Genomic DNA, 21,239 nt, shown 5'->3' with positions numbered 1-21,239 from the left:
ATAAAAAATGCTATGCTCCTGCTAAATCTTTTTGCTACCTTCTACAAGTGGATCATCTCATGTAATTGTCCCAGCAAACCTATGGAGGGGGTGCTTTTATTATGAAAGTGTTATAGATGAGCAAACAGGTTTTGAGATTAAATTACTGGCCAAAGATCCTGTAATTATGAAGTAGTGAACGGGATTTGAATCCCAAATGTCCTGTTTCTCTAATATATTTAGGATAAGTAGGATCGGGCTCACATCCATCTCTGACATAGCCTGTTGGGTGGCCAACTATCTCTGGTCTCTGCGTCCCTCCCAGCACTCTGAGATGTTGCTGAAGCTTCCTTCCTCCTCACTGTCCATCACCTGCACTACTCCCCAGTGCCTAATTGCAACAAGGTCCATTGCTGTCCCATTCGGATCACTTAATTCCCACAGTCTCATTGACATAGGCTGTTGGAAATAAATAATATTTAATGAAATATTGAGATAAACTGAAAAAGATACATCACTTTGACAAAAATGTATAATTTAAAACTAAGCATTTCTGTTTGGGGGAGTCCTTCACCTTTACTGCCATAGGGAATTCCCCACCAGAGGCCTCACCAGATGCCCTTTCTCTGCAACTGGGCGTCCCACCATGTTGCTGGGGCTCATCACCTCTCTACCTTCTGTCTCCCCAACCATCAAATTCCAAGCAAATCTAAGTTTCTGTTAGCTTTCTGTGCAAAACATCCCAAATGAGGTCCTGGGCATATTTTTGTATATCCCAATTTCTTAAGATACTGTTTTTTTTTTTTTTTTTAAGGGAAGGAAGAAAGGATCTTCCATCAACACTTAGATATGGAATCTATAGAGGCTTAGAATTCATTTTCTGAAAACTATGCCAGATCCAGGCCAGGCCTGGTGGCTCTTGCCTGCAGTCCCAACACTCTGGGAGGTCAAAGTTGGGGGATCACTTGAGTTCAAGTGTTCAAGACCAGCCTGACCAAGAGCAAGACCCTGTCTCTACTAAAAATGAGTGAGGGGATCTAGCTAAATGTGGTGGCAGTCACCTGTAAGTTCCAGCTATTTGAAAGGCTGAGGCAGAAGGATTGCTTGAGCCCAGGAATTTGAGGTTGCTATGACCTATGACACCACTGCACTGAGCAACATAGATAGACCCTGTCTCAAAACAAACAAACACACAAACAAAAAGTAACTACAAAAAAGCAAAAAGAACAAGAAAAATACTATACTAGATGCATTTCAGGTAGAGCTTTCTTTTTCTTTTTTAAGTCATATAAACATAGATCATAAATACATTTATGCCTTTGTGGGATTCAGTGTGTTGATTATTGTACAAATTTGAGTGCTTACATCCTACTAATTAACATAGCTTTCACCTCATTTACTTAATCACAGTGTTAAGACATTTGTGTTCAATACTTGATAGATTTAACTTGTACCCTTGCAATATGCTCTATAGTTGTGGTCCCATTAACCCTCCCTCTATCGAGCCACCCCCGTCCCTCCTTCACCGTGGACTATAGTTGTGATTCATCTTTCATATGAAAGTGTGAGTGATTATAAATTGATTTTATAGTAGTACAGAGTACATTGGATATTTTTTTTTCCATTTTTGAGATACTTTACTAAGAACATTTTCCAGCTCCATCCATGTAAATATAAAAGAGGTATTTCTTTTTTTTATTGTTGAGCATTCATTGAGGGTACAATAAACCAGATTACGCTGATTGCATTTGTTAGGCAAAGTCCCATAAAAGAGGTATTTCTAAAGAGCAGACATCTGATTTGTTATTTGATTTCTAGATTTCCAAAGTTAAGATTTATTTTTGAACTGAAAAACATAGTTTTATTTAATACATAACAACAATTGATTAATTTTATTATAATAAAATAATAATATTTTGTTTCTTTTAATACTGCTTTTATTAAAGAAAATGGAGCTATTGTCCTATACCTGCACTTACCCAGCTGCATGATTTCGGTGAATTCATTGACCTGTGTTACTATCACCCTTTCCCCCTATCTTTTTCATAACCTCTCCTCCGTTTATCAACCTTTCTGTTTTCTGCCACTGTTCAGGAAACCCCTCAATAAACCTTCTTAAATTATAGCACTGTGGAGTAATCATATCTTGTCCCCAGTATTTCTTATTTCCCACTCAAATATTTCACAGAAAGTGCCTTCTTAATAGGATTGCCATATAATTTATCATCTACATTGATATAATGTTGACAGTGTAAGACAATTATATTAATATTTACACCTCATAAGCCAGTACTGTTTGGGAAATTGGAAACCTATGGTCAACCTTTTTTTAGAAGTTCATGCTTTGGAGCTTTCGAATATAAGGAAATAAAAGAACAATTGGATTTAAAATGTTCACCTCTAAAATGAACATATGGCTTTCATCCCGAGACCTCCAGACTTCATGAGAAACGTGGAAGAAGATGTTAATTAAGACGTTATCATGCATTAGGCACAACATGTGTTAGATGCATTATATAGATCAGCTCTCATTCTCACAAATTTCCAAAGTAGCTACCTTCTCACAAGTGCTTAGTTCACAAAAGACAGAAGAATTTCCCACTTTCTTTCCCATCACATCCTGTTGGCAGCCATTGACTCTCTCCAGAAGTAAGCAAGGCTTATCTTTTAAAGTCACAGTTACTCTAACCTTCAACACTTCTATCTACTGGAGTAAAATATTCACCCTCTCCCAATTTTCTAATGAAGTCAGTGCCTTTGATCTAAAGCCGTATCACCCTAATTCATATTTAATATCCATTTTCAGAAGCTCCCTTTTGAAAGCAGATTCAATATTCCAGTGACTCAAGTGCAAATAGTACACACGAATGCTATTTTTCTATTTATGTGGTAATTCATTGTTTCTTTTATTTCATTTCTAATAAAGGAGGTGTAAAAGAGAATTTGCCTTTTATTTGAGGGAAATTCACAATTTGCAAGAAAATCTGTTATTCTTAAAATATTCTTTAAGTAAAGGTGTTTCTTATTCAAAACCAGAGTAGTAGTAAGCTTGTACTCATCGACAAAAATAACTCTGGTCCAAATGGAAGAACCTGAGGGACTCGCAGTGTGCACTTGTTTTCTTTAGCCTTTCAGTTTTGTATGTCAATTACTTTCTCTCTGACAAAAAAACTAACAACAAAACAGAATGGTAAAGCCATTTTATTTAAACAAAAGTGTCTGGAGGACAAAAAACAGTACAGATGTAAAGTGAGAAGACCGAACATTTAATTAATATTATAAAAATATAATGTGTTCCAACTGGAGCATGAAAATCTTATTCCTAGACAGAAGAGAACAATCTGTTATTAGAAATCCTGGAATAAAAACCCTGCACACGCTCACACAAACATATATACCATCACTGAGATCAGTGAATTGCAACTTTAGGGTAAGGAAGGACAATATGTTTGCCTCAATTATGCATATACAAATCAATTATTTAATATAAATTCATTAATTGCCTACCCTGTGCCATTTACTAAGGAACGTTTGAGAGATTCAAATGTATATAAATCTAGTCTTACTCCCCAAGACTTTAAATTCTAGTGGAAGTCACAGAGATACAGCAGTTGGTTTCAATCCGTTTTCTGATTACATAATTGGTTCTCAATAGAAAAATTGTATACAAAGATGAACGTAACTCTGTCTTCTTTCAACTGCATTCCAAGAAAATAAAATGACAAGTTTGCAAGCATACAGAAATATTTTTAAAATGCATTCTATAATTCTTTAAAATACACTCTATCTGCCATCTGTGCTTGTTTATTGTCCCCTAGAACAGTGGTTCTCAACCTTACTAATGCTGAGATGTGTTTTCATTGTTATAAAGGGGTTGCGACCCATAGGTTGAGAACTGCTGCCCTAGAAGCTTACATTAGGCTTCAGAAGACATGCAAAAAAATATTTAGGAAGTAATGGGTGATAAAATGTTAAAACATTAAGAAGTTCCCCTAAATTAAGTATTTGTGTAGCAACAATATGATCTAAATTCAGTATATGTCAAAAAAAAAAAAAAACTAAGTAGCTAACAAGAAATTATGAACAAATGTCTTACAGTTCCACCAGTCTTTGAAATTGAATGATGTAAAATATTAGAAGTGTTAACAATTGTAATCGTGTTCATTAAATCTACAATATCTGTTATACATCTTGCTGTATACCTTCGAGCATTTCAGGCAGGGCAAAATTATACGTGCTGAAAAAAAATGAAGTGATGTTTTATACCATCTCAAAATGTAATAAGAACTCTCAATAATGGATGAAAAATTCATTTGAAATATGCTACAAAATATTTCAGGTCTTTTATGGGTTTTCGAAAAGGATGTATAACAACTGTAGATTATCTAAGCAAGGAATTAAGAAATTGTCGTTGTTTTTTAAGTTTGTGAAGATTGATAGTCTGATATCTTATGTCAGGCAATGAATGGGGTTTTTTTCTCTTCCAACATCCATAGTGACTACTATCTACTTCATAACTACAGCTGAAGTTGAACCCAGGGAGTAATTGTTTTGCTTACAGAAGGGATATCTGAGTGGCATTGCCCATTACAGCACACAAAGTCCGTGCCCCTTTGGAGGAATTTCCTTCTCATCTCAAATCATTCTTCTTCTTAACAATTGGTTTGCTTTTATTGGATAGATATTTTATAACTGACTAGGATCCCCTTTACGTACTAACTGCAAGAAAGCAATATAATTTTAAGGCATCCTAGGAGATATTGGAGGCAGGGTGCATTAAGTGGTTGCCTGAGGGATTTAATTTCTTTCATAAATGAGTTTTATTTTACTTGTTTTGGTAAACTCTGAAAAATAAGAAATTTTACACACACGCATTTAGAAAGAGAAACAAACACATACACAATTCTAGCAACACTATGGGACATTGTATAAAATGCAATGTCCAAAAACTCAACTACCCACATGGTCTCATACTGGCCTGTGTCACCAATTCATAACATTTGCTACTTCCCATTAATTTTTTGGTTTTATACACTTTCCTTTTGGGAATATATGTTCTGTAGTTATGGCTTCACTTCAGATATTATTATTCTTGCTTGTTTTCCTTTTTTCCTTTATCTAATTTATAATCCTAATATAGTTGAGGTGTAAATGGAAGAAGTAAATGATGATTAAATCTAATGTAATGTCTTATCTAGTTAAGTCTTTCTTATCTCTTCCTTTTACGTTGCATTTTCTATTTATTTAATGTTTCAGTTACTTCAAATCCTTTATGAAATGTATTAATGCCAATCTAAGTTTTTTTAAGCAAATATTTTACCAATACTTTTCTCGAACATTCCCATTACTATACAATTCATTCATGTAACAAAAAAGAACATTTGTGCCCCTTAAATCTATTGAAATAATTTTTTAAAAAAGAAAAAGAAATCATCCCCACAGTACCTATTAGATGAACCCATTGAACTGAAGCATGATCAGAGAAAAGCAGACAAACATATGAACTTCTATTATTATCTTATCTAATTACATTCCCACATACTACATAACAAAGAATCACCTGTTGGTGACAGAAGTCTGGCTTAGCTGCTTTAAACTACTTTGAGGTCTAAAATGGGTGCTTCTGACTTTCCTCTTGAGTACCCGATTCTGGGGGTGTTTCACTTTTTTTTCAATGTTGCTATTCATTGAGTTCTGTGTTTGGGGAAATACACTGAGGGCTTAACATACGTTATTTTGTTAAATCTATTCTGCAGCCCTGGGAAATGGGTGTCATTGTCTTCCTTTGAAGATGAGTCTGCTGAGATTAGAGAGGCTAAATAAGTCATTTGCCAAGGCCACCTGGGTAGGAAGTGGCTCAGTCAGCACTCATCCCAGATTGAGTTACTTACTCTGAGGAGCAATTCCAGATGTGTTAGTTACCTCTGAGACAAGAAAGCTGTCATCCAGAAAAGTTGGCAAAAATACATAGCACCTGTAAGGCTCATATCAGCTATTGGAAACTGCTGCCCATGTGGGCTGCTCTTAGGATAAATTCTAGTAGAAACTGACTTGGTAGAGTAGCCAAAAGACAAGAGGGATTTTTATTTCCTTCAAGCAAAATAAATAAATAAATAAATAAATAAATAATTGATGCATTTGTCTCTACTGAATCAACATACTCTTTTTTTAAATACAACATGCTCCTGGATAAAATTGAAAGTCACCAATCTGTGACAACTTGGTGTGAATGCCCCACACTTCCCAGCCCACCCTTCTTACTCAGCACATTTTAGCCATAGCAGCAAGTTGTCTGCTCCTAAAATAACAGGCCACCTCAGGACCTTGCCCTTCTCTGTGCCCATTAGACTTGTTCTTGGTGTCTTCTTGTCCTTCAGGACATGTGTAAAACCCAACTCTTTATTTCTAGCTGGACCCCTTCTTCCTTAATCATGTGTACACACACTTAATAAATTAAAACAAATTTATTAAGTGCTTACCCTATACCATGCACTAAGAAAAGTTCAAGGGAGTCAAACATATATAAATCAATTCTCACTCCCTAAGAACTTGAATTGGAAGTGGAAGTCACAGATATACAGTTGGTTTTAATCCATTTTTTGTTAAATAATTTGTTGACAATAGAAAAATCTTATACAGAGAAGAATATAACAGTTTCACATCATCCAAGTTTGGAAATAAAAACTTGGAAGACAATGACACCTATTTCCCAGGGCTGTAGAATAGATTTAACAAAATAACATCAGTTATCTACCATTCTTTCCCATTTGTAACATTCAATTAGTTGAATAATTTCCTCTACAAAATACCTTGAATTCCTCTTTTCATTTTCAGACTCTTGCCTCAATGAATGGTGCCAACAACCACTCACCTGCTAAAGCCAGAAAGCAGTGGCCCAATTTCGTCATTTCCAAACCCTCATCCCCCAAATTCAACAACTTGTGAAATTTTACAGCTGCTAACCATGCAGTAGTACTCGATTTCTTCTGCAGTCCTTGCATCCACGCTGCTGGTATTTTGGGTAAGCCTCCCATCACCTGCTGTCTGTATCACTTTCAAAGGTTTTAGTTGACCCTTCTACCATACCCATTACCCCATCCCACTCAAATCCTAAAAATCTATATTCACAGACCAAACAAAATGATATTTTAAAACTCAAACCTATCTTCATTGCTCTTCAGACTCTCAGTTTTGCTGACCAAGGTAGAGTCTTTAAGAAAGCTCAGGTCGTTTACAGAACCGAAGCTCAGCTAAGTACCTAATTCATCTCTTGTTTTAAATCACGCCATCCTTTCAAACAACACTGTTTATTTTTAAACATGCTATATTTTCTTCTGCCTACAGGTGTACGTGCATGCCATTTACTGCAGTTAAAACATTCTTTACCCCAGGCCATTTATCTGGATATCTGCAACTCATCCTTATTTTTACTGAGACAAAGGATGACTTTATAATGTGTTGTACAAACTAGATTTTTTTGAGAGTAGAAGGAGGTATTAGTAGCAATTGCCCCAAGAGAACAGGCATAAACAGAAAGTTTTCTGGGAAAATTAGACTACATGGTTACCCAGATTAGGTTCCACTTCCTAGAAAAATTTCTAATCATCAAACACAAGATATCTATTTTTCATTATACTGTACCTATCTGGCATTCTTTTCCTCCTATAAAATTATTCATCGTATTCTATCAGATAGCAGATCCCCTTGCAGCGGCCATGTTTGGGGCTGACCAGTCCCTATTCCACAACTCAAACAGCAAGAAATTTGGTCTACATCAGCAACTGCAATAGCAAAACCCTACATCTCTCCATCCTCCTAGTGGCATAGGAAGAGCCAGGGTTGGCGATGCCTGCTTTCCTCCCCACCAACAGATGGCTCAACAACAGCAGACAACTCAGGAAAAAATGCCTTCTTCAGCACCAGAAGAAATGGAGCGGGGCTCCCACCAGTACAAGTAAAATAAAGCAAGTCAGAATGACATTGTAAGAACTCAGGTAAGTAAACTCTCACTGAAAGTAACGTCCATAATAATGCATCAAACTTAAATGGATGACTTGAAAGCTAAAACAGAAGATCCCTGTAGATTCCTCTCCCCTTGAATATGGGCTGGGTTTAGTTTTTTGCTTGCAGAGGGGGGGAGCAGTGGTGTTAAGGCAACCCTTCTATGATTAGGCCCCATAAGATTATGACTTCTCTCATGATAGTAGACTCTCTCTTTCTCACTGCCTTTGATGAATCAATTTGCCGTGTTGGAGAAGCCAACATCCTAAGGAATTCAGTGGGCTCTCTGGTCAACAGCCAACAAGGCCCTCAGTCCAACAATATTCAATGAACCGAATCCTGCCAACATCCAGGCAAGCTACAAGAAAATTGCCCCACTCCCCTGTTGAGCTTTCAGAGACCTTAGGCCTGTTTGACACATTGATTGCAGTCTTGAGAGAGATCATGAAGCAGAGGACCGAGATGAACTGTGACCAGAGTCTTGGTACACTGAAACTGTGAGATAGTAAGTGTATATTCGTTAAGCTGCTAAACCTGTGGTCATGTGGTTCACAACAATAGATATTTGATACACATATTTTGAAGTACTGATTATCATTATCAAAGAAGTATCTCTGTATTCATGTGGGGACACTGAATTCTTTAAAAATTGAAGTAATGTGCTACACCTTCTAGGGGCAAGACATGATTGCAAAAGGGACTTTGCCTAACAAATACAATCAGTGTAACCTGGCTTATTGTACCCTCAATGAATCCCCAACAATAAATAAATAAATAAATATTGAAGTAAACTATTTTAGAAAATAAAGTCCAAGAAATTGATGTATTTTCATAGATTTTCCTTCACCTGCTGGAGATCAAGTTAAAGAAGCCACAATGAGATCTACTGTAATAAAAAAGTCACTCTCCGCTTGTAGTCCCAACTACTTGGGAGGCTGAGGCAAGAGAATCGCTGAAGCTCAAGAGTTTGAGTTCGCTGTGAGCTGTGACGCCATAGCACTCTACCGAGGGTGACGTAGTGAGACTCTGTCTCAAAAAAAAAAAGAAAAAAGTCACTCCCTTTCCTTTAGGCAGGCTATTGCCTGTACATGTTGTAAATGCTTGTGGTTTAAATGGTTAACTAGCTGACAAATAAAGGTTTTGGTTATTTTCTATTTCTTTCAAAGGCCATTTGTAGTATTGATTTAGCCCACAAGCATTTTGGAAGTTGTTTTCCCCTCAGATGCTTGTTAAGCAGGTGGTTCTTGTGCAGTTTAGAGCACAGCTTAAAGGGAAGAGCATATGAAAGCATTAACTCTTCACGTAGCTCCCACACTGAGGCAGGGAACTTTCTGAAGTAACTGAATGTGAAGTATTATTGATCTGTGTTCAGAATTTTCCTATAATGGGCCAAACTTGATACACATTAAATTCACTGTACAGAATCGGCCTGAATGCACCTGTGTCTCACTGGTAGGATTTTTTTCTTTCCTTCTCTGCTGAATTTGGATGTTATATCTAATTAAAGTTAATATTGGAACACAATGGAAGAACTTACTTATTAGACTAGGAAATTTCCCCTAGAGTATTACTTTTGTTAGGGAAAATAACAATATCTACTATAGCAGACAAATACCAAAGTCTTATTGTTGAACACAATAGCTGCTAAATTTGTGGTAATTTGGTTCACAACAAGAAATATTTGATATACATATTTTGAACTATCAATTATCATTATCAAAGAAATATCTCAGTATTCATGTGGGGACACTGAATTTTTAAAAAAATTTAAGTAAACTATCTTATAAAATAAAAGCCCAAGATGTTGATTTATTTTCATAGATCTTCCTTCACCTGCTGGAGATCAAGATAAAGAAGCCATAAGTCTGCTATGCCAGCACTAATGTAGATGTTTCTGGATGGTGGGAGAAGTGCCCCTGGTTTTTCAGGGATCTAAATTTCATGCATCTATTCTCTATGGCTAAAAAAGGCTGGATTTGATTCTCTTTTCAGCTGCTAGTTAGGAAAAAGAGGCAATCATGCAAGAAAGATTTTCTTAAGCCAGTTTTGGAAATGGTTTACGTAATTCAGGAGCCAAAATCTAGCAAAGGGAAGCTGGGAAATGTAGTCTACTTCTGTGCCTAAAAGAAAAGAAAATGGGACTTGGTAAATACAGTCTGTGCTGCAGGCATAGTTAAAAAAGAGTGCAATGTTAGAACAAATAGACTGAGTGCTTCAAAAATATAGCACACAATTTGTGCAACTTAACTCCAATATTGATTGATGTTTGCAATAGGAAGTCATTTCATTTCAGTAACTCTATAAATAGTATTAAATAAGGTGAAATGCAAAATCAGTGTGTTCCAAATATGATTTTGTTTCTAATGCTTCCTTCTGATAATACTCATTTAACCCATTTCCTAATTATCTCTGTAAAGTGATTTTCTTTTCCCCTCCTTTCTAATCCTTTCTCCCTGATAGCTTATTTTCCCGTATGATTTATGTAAGCTCTCTTTTGTATATATTATTTTGTATGAGGGAATTCATTCTGCAAAATGTCCTCTTCTGATGCACGTTGGGTTTGGTTTTCAACAGATTCTTATTTGAGCTAAAAATGTCTGAAATCCTGGACCACACTGGAATAGAGGTGGCATGTGCCCGGGCTTGGGAAGGAGAGCAGTTAAGTGGTATCTCAGAATCCAGTAGCCACCATAAGGGGAGGAAGTGACCAGGGGAGAGAGAAAACTGGAGGAAAACAAAATCGACACACTGCGACCAACTTCCACCAGTAATGTTGAATGTTTGCTTGTGTTTTCTCAGCAGACAGGGCATCTAGGGCAGTGGTTCTCAAGCTTCCTAATGCTGCAGCCCTTTAATACAGTTCCTGTGGGTCGCGACCCACAGGTTGAGAACCGCTGAATTCTCATGGGATGTATCTGTTACCATCCTCATAAAGGTCACACGTTTTTTATGCTGCAGCCTAAAATGAGTGATCTTGTGCCCTTGACCTTGACACATTTCTCAGGCTATGAGTCTTAGAATGCACACTTGATCTGCGAATTTTTATATTGGTCTCTGGGTTTATTTGTTTCCTAGGAAGGAGGTTGTTCTGGGCCTGCAGTTCAGAGTGACCCAAGTAACCCTAAGAGTGTAATTGGCATTGTCTTTTCACAAAGCTATTATTAAAAAATAGATGTTTGAGGAAAATTTGTTTTTATTTTATTCACGTAAGGAGCCTAAAGGTTCATTTCAGTATTTGCCTTCTTATAGTTTGTTTATGTGCCTCTGAGGTATTATTTGATATTTTCTGAATTAAATTTGAAGGCTAACTTATATAGAAGAATCACTTTACAGAATCAGCTATACATCAAAGACAGGAAATCAGCTGAATTAAAAACTGGGAAAGCTACAGAGAACCATAAAGATTTCTTTTACATCCCTCTTCCCTACTCCCAGTGGAGTTTCCTGCTTCCATAGAATACTTCTCTGTGGAATGTTACAGACTGAAGGAAACGTCTTTGCACCCTTTTCAGAAATGGCTTGACCATAGACACACAGGTTTATTTCTGGGTTTTTAATTCCTTTTATCTGATCTATGTATCTATCCATATGTTGTGATTCCTGCTGCCTTGTAGCAAGTTTTGAAGTTGGGGAGTCATCCCACTCATACTTTTTTCTTTCTCAAGACTGTTTTTTTTTGTTTGTTTGTTTGTTTTTGGACTATTCTAGGTTTATTGCAATTTGATTTGAATTTTAGAATTTTATCAATTTATGCAGAGAGGTCATCTGAAATTCTGATAAGGACTTAATTAAATCTGTAAATCAGTTTGAGGGATATTGCCATCTTCATAATTTTGTTTTCCAATCTATGAACATGGAAAACTTCCATGTATTTAGATCAGATTAAATTTTATTCAACATTCTTTTGTAGTTTTCAGAGTATAAATGTTCTACTTCTCTTGTTAAATTTATTTCTAAGAATTTTATTATTTTGATGTTGTTTTAAAGGTAGTTTACATAATTTCATGTTTAGATTTTTAATTGAAAGTATATAAGAATATAATAGATTTTTTTTTCATTGATCTCATATCCTCCAACCTTGATAAGTTTATTACTTCTAATAGTTTTTTAGTGGATACCTTAGGACTTTCTGTGTATAAGATCATGTCACATGCAAATAGAAATAACTTTACTTTTTATCTGGCTTTTCTAAATTTCTGTGTTTTTGTTTTTTTTAATTGCCTTGCTTAGATCCTACAGCACAAAGCACTAGCAGTGGTATAAATTCTTGCTTTGTTCCCGATCTTAGAAGGAAAATGTATCAATCATTCATCATTAAATATGATAACAGCTTCGTGGTTTTGTAGCTACCCTTCATCAACTGTGGGAAGTTGCCTTCTGCTCCCAGTTTGTCGAGTGCCTTTTATCATGACCGCTTATTGTATTTTTGTCAAAATATCTTCTTTCATCTATTGCAACGATCCTGTGCTTATTCAATTCTATTGACATGGTATATTACATGGCTGAATATACAATTGCTGCTTATAAATATTATGGTCGATACTTCTTTCCAAATGTAAAAAGTATTATCTCACTTTCTTCTGGCTGCTGTAGTTTCAAATGAAAAATATTCTGCCATTCAAATGAGTTTTCCTTATAGATAATACATTGTTTGCCGTTAGCTGTTTTTAAGACTGTGTCTTTATTTTTCAGATATTTAATTGTGATGTATCTTGGTGTCCATTTCTTTAGATTTACCTCATTTAGGGTTTGCCCAGCTGCTTGGATCTACTGTTTTATGTCTTTCATTAGATATGGAAATGTTTAAGTCATTATGTATTTATTCAATACTATTTCAGTTCCGTCTTTTATCTTCTCTTCTTCAGGTAATTTGAGGATAAAAATTCCAAATCGTTTCTAATGTCCCACAGATTCTTTCTTTTTTCAAGTCTATTTTCTTTCTGTTATTCAGATTAAGTAAATTCTCTTGATCTATCTTCAAACACCCTGTCTTCAGTCATCTCTACTCTTTGAGTTTATCAGCAGATTTCTTATTTTGGTTGTGGCATTTTCCAGTTATATAACTTCCAGTTAATTCTTTTGTATAATTTCTATTTCTTTGTTAAAATTATGCTCTTTTTTTCCCCCCACTTTTTTCTGAGATGTTGTAATTGTTTTTGAGGAATTGTTATTTCAGGTATTATAAAATCTTGTCAAATAATCTCAACACATGACCACATTTGGCAAAGTTCTTGTTCCAGCTGTTGCTCAGATTCTCAAGATATTCACACCTGCCAGGCCCTGCATTCCTCCAACTATATATGGGTATAACTTTTAATACATCATCTGCTACTTTCTGAATGCTTGTGTTCCCCCAAATCAAATGTTGACCTAATGGCCAATGTAATGACATTTGGAGGTGAATAGATAGATCATCAGGGAAATGTCCTAATGAATGTAATCAGTGCCCTTCTTATAGGGAGATTAATGTGAAGGAACAATGCACACAGAGCTTCGCTTCCCTCTTCCAGCAAGTGGGGACACAGATGGAAAACACCTTGTTAACCTGGGTGTGGGCCCTTATAGGGAACAGAGTCTGTTGGTGCTTTGACCTCTGACTTACCAACCTCTCTGACTGAGAAAAATAAATTTCTGTTTTTTTTAGGCCACATAGTTTATGGTATTTTGTTATAGCAGCGCCGGCAAACTTAAGACACCCTATCTGTTTCCTGGCCTTGATTCAAGGCAACGTGATTTTCCTTTTGGCCAGTGCTTGGTCAGAGGTTCATACTTAGAGGTAAAAGCTGAGTCCACTTCATTTGGATAATATGTGCTAAGAGTTGGAGAGCCATTAATCCTTCCTTCTCCCACATTCAACAACAGCAAAAAAAAAAGAAGAAGAAGAAGAAGCCAGGAAAACATATGGTGTGCTAATTCCTACCCATCCTGCAATAAATAAATCAATTTCTTCTTTTTTTGGACTACTTTAATCTATTCATTAATGACTTTAATTTAATTACAAATGATATATTTTTTACTTCCAGGATTTTTGCCTGTCTCTCTGAGTGTGAGAGTTTAATGAGGACTTGATCTCTATGTTGTTCAATTTTATATCTCAATATCTAGGAAAATATATTACAAGTAGTAGATATTGGCTATTTTGCCAAATTAAGCAAAGTTATACTACAGTGTCTTCTCTCTGAGTGAAACATTAATATTGTTTTTAATGAGCTTAATTTCATTTTAGGATCATCATTTCCCCATAGAAAATTTCTTCAATTTCTTTGGAAATAACAGGAAAGTCTCTAGAACACAAATATTCCTTGTTCACATTACTTTGAGGAACATGAAGTAAATACCACATCTATAATTCTTTGCCATAAAATGAAGGATGCAGCTCCTGAAATTAGGAGCACCATGAACTGTAGGTAACACTCAGAAATTATGAGCAATTAGGTTGTTTTTTCAAAACTCAGTGTTTTCCCCTCAACCAACAAGACTCCATTCTCTCCTGTGTTGTATTCAAATATATGATTGTGTTAGAAGTGTGTTTGCACAGCTAAAAATTGAGATCTGTGACGCTAATCTGAAATTTCATTGACAGATTTGCTGCCCATTTAGTCACTACTCATGTTAAGGATCAAAAAGAAATTACAGTTAATTATCATACACTGGACAAATGACTAACATGGAAGTGCTGTATAGACACTCCAGAGAAACATCAGTTTATTTAAAGAAAACTTGGAATTGCAGCAGAGATCTCTCTGCCAGAGGAAGTTCTTAACATACGGCTCCTGTAAGTGCTCTGAATTTGTTAACAACCTTCTGTATCAATTCACAAGGCTGTAAGCTTTTGTTAGGACACCACCTGATTACAATGTTTTTTCATGAACTTCTATCTGTAGGCACCCTAATGCACTTTTAAAGCCTTCCTTTCTACACACATGCAAACACACACCACACACACATGCATGCACACACACAATTATCTTTTAAAACATATATGTTAACAATACAATTTTGTATTACTTTCCCAGAATGAGTCTACTTATTGCAAAATTTTAGGATATCTAAAATATCAATTACATGGAGTTTAAATCCAGGGCATGTAACTCAGAGAGAGGGACAGAGAGAAATTGTTTCAGTTGACTGACATTAAGAGACAGTTTTTGTTGATTGTGTTAATATTTCTATCTTTGGAAATATAAGGATTTTGATTATGAATGCCAATTCCTAATATTTTTATAAAGGTCACCCAAAACCATTTTAATGAATACCCCTCTTATCCTATTTACTAGACTGGGCAATGCATTAGAATTCTATAAGCAGTATCCTAAAAATGGCCTGCTTCAAAACCCCTGAATCAAAACCTCAGGGTGAAGAGAAGGAGAAAAATGGGATCCCTACACGTTTGGGATCTGCTGTACCAAGCTTCCTCTCAAGCCTGTTACTGGCTACGGTTCAGTTGTGAAGAGCTAGCAATCTTTCACCACGATTTCCCTACTATTCTTGTTACTCCAGTTTTCTATTTGAACTCTTTCTCACTTATGAAAAAATTACTCACAGGAATTAAAAACTGTATTTATATATTCCACATTATCCAGAGCATAGGGCTATCTTAGGGTGTATCTAATTCCCTGCAGATGTCCTGACCTCTGTGCTGATTTTGATTGACTGCACTGTGGCCCCAACCTGCCTTTCCTACATAATCGTCCTTTGCCTGTGACCCTGAAGTTCTTCTCAACCAAGAATATTTCCATATTTCTTGATTCTGGGATTTTCCATAAGACTCATTGAGACTGATAGGGTCTTAGCAGATTTGATATACATAGAAGTTGACAAAGCACTTGTGTCTTTCATTCTTTTTTTGGCTTTTCTGATAGTTCTAGTACAACATGCCTTAGCTATGTTATCTTGATTTATGTGAGAGATACTAAACGAAAAATAGATCCATTCCCACCAAAGATATACTAAACCTAGCCAAGAGCCAGTTGACTCTGAAACATGTAAAAAAATCCCAGCCAAGGTCAGTCTGTCTCACCCAAAGCTGATGGAAGATGTGCAAATAAGCCCGCTGAGACCAGAACCCATTTTAAAGCTGGCTCTTAGACTTGTGAGCTATGATAAATGGTCATATTTTAAGCCACTGAATTTTGAGGTGGCTTCTAAACAGCATTAATGTAGCAATAAATAATTGATGCAACTATAGTCAGGTCAGGTACATGAAGCTGAGCCCTGCACAGTCGTAAGTGAAGTGTGGCTGGGACAAGGTCATGGGACAATTGGCTTCAGGCTAATTACTTGAAGCAAACACTATATTGATGATTATAGGAATACTGAAGCGAGACAGGGACTCTCTGAAGCTGGGATGCTACAGAATGGAAGAGAGCCCTATGGCTTGGGGAAGACATTTTGGGTGATTCAAATATAGTTGCAAGATTACTCTGACACGTATGAAAAGACATCATACAACGATGGCACAAGAAATGAGATCGTGTCAAAATTGTATAATATAGACTATAAATATAGTATAAATTCAAAGACAAAGAGAATGAATAAGAACTAGTGACATCAAGACAGGTTTAATGGAGAAGTTACAGTTATAGTAAACTAGATGTGGTATAGTGGGGAGAGGTTACTGGTGAACTTTCTCAGAATAAAGTTCTACATTTCTTGGATACCTTTAATGTGAGATTATTGCTCTAGGTGAAATCTTTATAGGCAGGGAGATGATTAGGATTACTATAATTTTAAAATTAATATTAAATTCTTAACACTGAAAATTCAAAGGTTTCGTTTTTTTACAAAGCTTTTAATTTACAAATGTGTCATCTATTTATAAAGTCAGTAAATTAAACATGACTTTTAAAGTGGATTTTACAGCTCAGTTAATTAAAGCCCCTTAAATATTTTAAATAGCATGAATACATTTTATGTATTTGGTTTTCTTTTATATGCAATTCAAGTATCTGAATATCAAACAAAGCTGCCCCCAAGAACTTAACTGATTCTTATAAACCTAATACATTAGAGACATAAGTATAGTAAATCTTAAATTATATTATCCATTCTAACATCATCTGCAAAAAAAAAAACCTTGAAGAACTATCTTATTTGTTTTAAAAATATGAGTTTAGATCAATTATTTGAGTATATTTGAAAACTATAATCATAATGTTTGTCTGGTAGATCAGTAGTGTGGTTGGACTGTGCCCCTCAAATTCATGTGTTAGAAACTTAATACTCAGTGACAAAGGTAAGAGATAGAATCACTAAAGAGTGATTTGATCAGGAGAGTGTCCTCATAAATAGATTAGTGCCATTATATAGGAAATTGGTTAGTTACTTGGGAAGTGGGGTCCTTAGTAAAGATGAGTAGCCTCCCTTCCTACTCTCTCTCACTCACGGGACACCTTCGGCCATGTCAAGACACAGCATAAGGCCCTTACCAGGTGCAGCCGCTTGATCTTGGACTCCCCAACCTCCATAACCATGAGCCAAATAAAGTTCTGTTCATTAAGTTATCTGGTCTGTGGTACCCTGTTATCAATCACAACACAAAAGATACTAATTCTCTCAATAATAATCAGCTGAAAGTGTTATTGTTCCCTTGAGAGGGGAGCTTTGGAGGAGTGAGAAGGTACTTTGGATATCTCACTGCTTGGGGACTACAATGTTAGTGGGTGGTGACCAGAGACATTTAATCTTCTGCAGTGTATAAAAGTCAAAAGCAGGGCCCACGAGTGTATCAGATAATGCTGTACTTTTGATTTTTCCAGAAGCCGACTCTGACAGAGGATTCAACTGCAAGTAATCTATTTGGGATTGAGTGAATCACTAACAGGTGAGATGCATGACATGACAGGAAGAAGGTCAATAAAATGTGCTTTACCCAACTAGTTACCACTGAAGGCAACTAGAATATAATTCAACTGAGAAAATTCTGGGCGTCAATGTACAGCCGTATCAGTGCTTGAGTAATCTTTCTATAGGAAGTTAGCAGTGACACACAACCTCTCCCCAACATCGATTGAAGACTTCTCCAGGGAGTGGTAAGTCTTCTTCACTTTAGGTAAAGCAAGGAGGATTCTGACAGTCAGAGAAGGCTGCTTGCTAAGGCCAAAAAAAAAGTTTTCTGCTTGTTTCTGTTTGTTTTATTATTCACGTTGCAGTATACTGAATAGAAATGAAATAACTTTGAGTATTTGGCAAACTGACTTTTTCCTCTGAGTAAAAGTATAGCAACTCAGAGAACTCGCTTAATTAGACTTTGAGGCTTCAGAGACTCTGATCATCAAGAATTTAATCCCCCTTTGCTTCCTGTAGGTAAAGAAAGATTTCCCTGAACAAATGAGCCCCACAAAAATTAACAAGGAGTGTAGAAAGTCAATGCTGGTCTCTGTCTTCAAAAAGTTATTTTAACTTATGGCACCTGCCTAGCGGTATGTGCTAGTAGATGGTGATATAAGTCACAGTGCTCAGTCTAAAACAGCCTTTGGAAAGACTCTGAGATTTGAAACCCATGGGAGAGTCTGTAAGAGGTAAAATGGAACTTAGCTGAAATTAAAAATGTAAAGCTATGTTTCCCCAAACTGGGCTCATGGAAGTATTTTGTGGGACTTCATGAATGGTCTGAAATCATGTGTGAACTTTTGTGCATGTGTATATTTTCCTGGACAGAGACCACAGCCTTCATTAGTCTTCTATAAAGAAACATCTCCCTTCAAAGGAGAATAAGAAGCAGTTTTTTAACCAAAAAAGCCGGTAGCAGAGGAGAAAACAGAAGGCAGGGAGAGAAAAATAACTCGTCCTCACAAATCCTGAGTATTAACTCTGCCATGAACCCTCATAAGAACCCTGTTATGATGATGAAGAAATAAGACTTAAAGAAACTAGATTCACATGGTGAAGGGCGCAGCAGGCAAATGGTGCAAATGACACGCCAACTCTGACGCCTTTCTGCCTCCAAAGCATATGCTTTAATTTGACTTCTAGAGAAATTTTTGCACATATGCACCAGAAGACATACACAACCAGAAAACAAGTACAAGAATATTCAGAGCAGCAATATTGTCCATAATTGCAAAATAATGGCAACTAAGATGTCCTTCAGTATTAACAAGAAAGGCAAAATATAAAAAGTTGTAGAAATATGGGTTAAATAAGGCCCGGCAGACCACACACACACACACACACACACACACGCTTTTGTGTGTGTGTGTGGGGGGGGGATTCATAAGATATCTGACAATTAAGTTCATGGATTTCCCATTATTCACTAATGTTGGCTGCCCTGTACAAACAACTCATCGAGGTTTCATAACACTGGTATATCAGTATCTCACACCTATGCTCCTGTGTACGTATGGCAGTGTCTTGCTGAGAGGGAGTCGTTATCATTGTTCCATGTGTTTTGAGCTATATGACAACATTTCTCATAAGGCAGTCCCTAAAAAGACTTCCAAAATTTCTTTGAAGTGTGGACTGGGCACTGGCTCGGGCCCTAGCTTCCCAAGGGAAGTCGGAAGTGACCGTAGTGATGTTCATCAATGGCGGAAGTAGCACTTTTTTCTAGGAAGAGTTCATGAACTAAATTGTCAGATCCCATATATGTAATATAGTAGCACTTCTGTAAACCTTGACTGTTTAAACATTACTACATAGTAAAAACCCTTTTTGTGGCAAGACAACAATAAACAACATAAAGGATAATGATTGCAGGGAAAGCAAGAGCTTAGAATAAAAGAGGACAAGGGCTATCAGTACTATCCTACCTGGGCTTTGTCTTATCATATTACTTCACTTATATGTTTTATATATATATATATATATATATAGCCATTGACCTGTGATCAATTATATGTCAGTTATTTAAACATTACATAAAATTTGCATATATATTTTTTAAAAACCAAAGGATACACTTGTTCTACTATACTGCCCTATTACATACCCTGAGAGTTCTAGAGGGAAGCCCTTCAATGTGCATTCCCTAAATATTCCTCATAGTCAGAAAAGAGAAGAAATTCAGTTTCCCCTCAGCTGAAATGATCCAAGATGAAGTGTACAGTATTTTAATATAGCCTTTTCTCCTACAGCCCCGAATCTCAGCCTCACGGTAAATACCGAGTAAATACCGAGCCTGCACCTGGAACAGTGGATACCAACATTGTCTCCTCATCGTCACAGAGGAATAAGGAATAAGTGCTATAACCATTCCTGGGGAAATTAATGAACCTTATTTGATAGTCAGTTATTCATTGGATTACTGTAAAACTATCAATATGTTGCAACTTTGAAATTTAAACTGAAGTTCATCTCAGTAGGGTGAGAAGTTTTAAAAGTTTCATATTGTTATGTTTAGAAAATCTTAATCTCCCTACCGTATAATTTCTTCCTTAATAGTTCCCTGACATTTTTCTGGAAGGACATTAAAGACCTCTTCGTTGTCAAATCTAATAATTCATGTTTGTAATAATTTTCCTATGTTTTCTATATAAAAATGCAATGTTTTCATTGTGAGCAATTTGAAAGCACAGACAAAATGAAAACCGTACAAATAACACAATGCAAAATCCAAGCTCATAAAATATTAACCAGGAACCATTTGGTACCTAGCATATCTTAGAGTGATATACAGACACACCAATTTTTAATAAGTAGAACGGAGACCAAAATATTCATGTATGGGGGAGTCACAGGGTGCCCCCCCCACAAGGAAGGTGCTGTGTTTCACCATTTTTCACTGTTTTTTCTCATTGATGTGATGTGCAAAGAGTCATAATTGGAAAATCAGAAATGGGATTTTTTTCCACTAGAATGGTCAGAGAACAAATAGCAGAAAAGCAGACTGAGTCTTTTTTTTTTTTTTGAGACAGTATTTTTGTCGCCCTCCGTAGAGTGCCATGGTGTGATCATAACTCATAGCAACCACCCTCCAACTCCTGGTCTCAAGCAATCTGCTCACCTCAGCCCCCTGCATAGCTGGGACTACAGGCTCCTAGCCACAACGCCCAGCTAGTTTTCTATTTTTAGTAGAGAGGGGGGTCTCACTCTTGTTCAGGCTGGTCTCAAACTCCTGAGCTCAAGCAATTCACCTATCTCGGCCTCCAGAATGCTGGGATGAGAGGTGTGACACTGTGCCCAGCCAGACTGAGGCTTGGAAGACACAAAAGGAAGCCTGGGCTGGATGTGGGAAGTGGGCGCTTCTGAGGGATCTTGAAAATGAGACTAGCTGAGTTTGTCCATGCCCTTCCTTATGTAACCTTTACCTTATTTTT

Source organism: Nycticebus coucang, chromosome 23, assembly GCF_027406575.1.
Source record: "Nycticebus coucang isolate mNycCou1 chromosome 23, mNycCou1.pri, whole genome shotgun sequence".
In the NCBI taxonomy this organism is placed as follows: domain Eukaryota; kingdom Metazoa; phylum Chordata; class Mammalia; order Primates; family Lorisidae; genus Nycticebus; species Nycticebus coucang.
The sequence above is the reverse complement of the archived record's forward strand: the minus strand, read 5'-3'. Positions refer to the sequence as shown.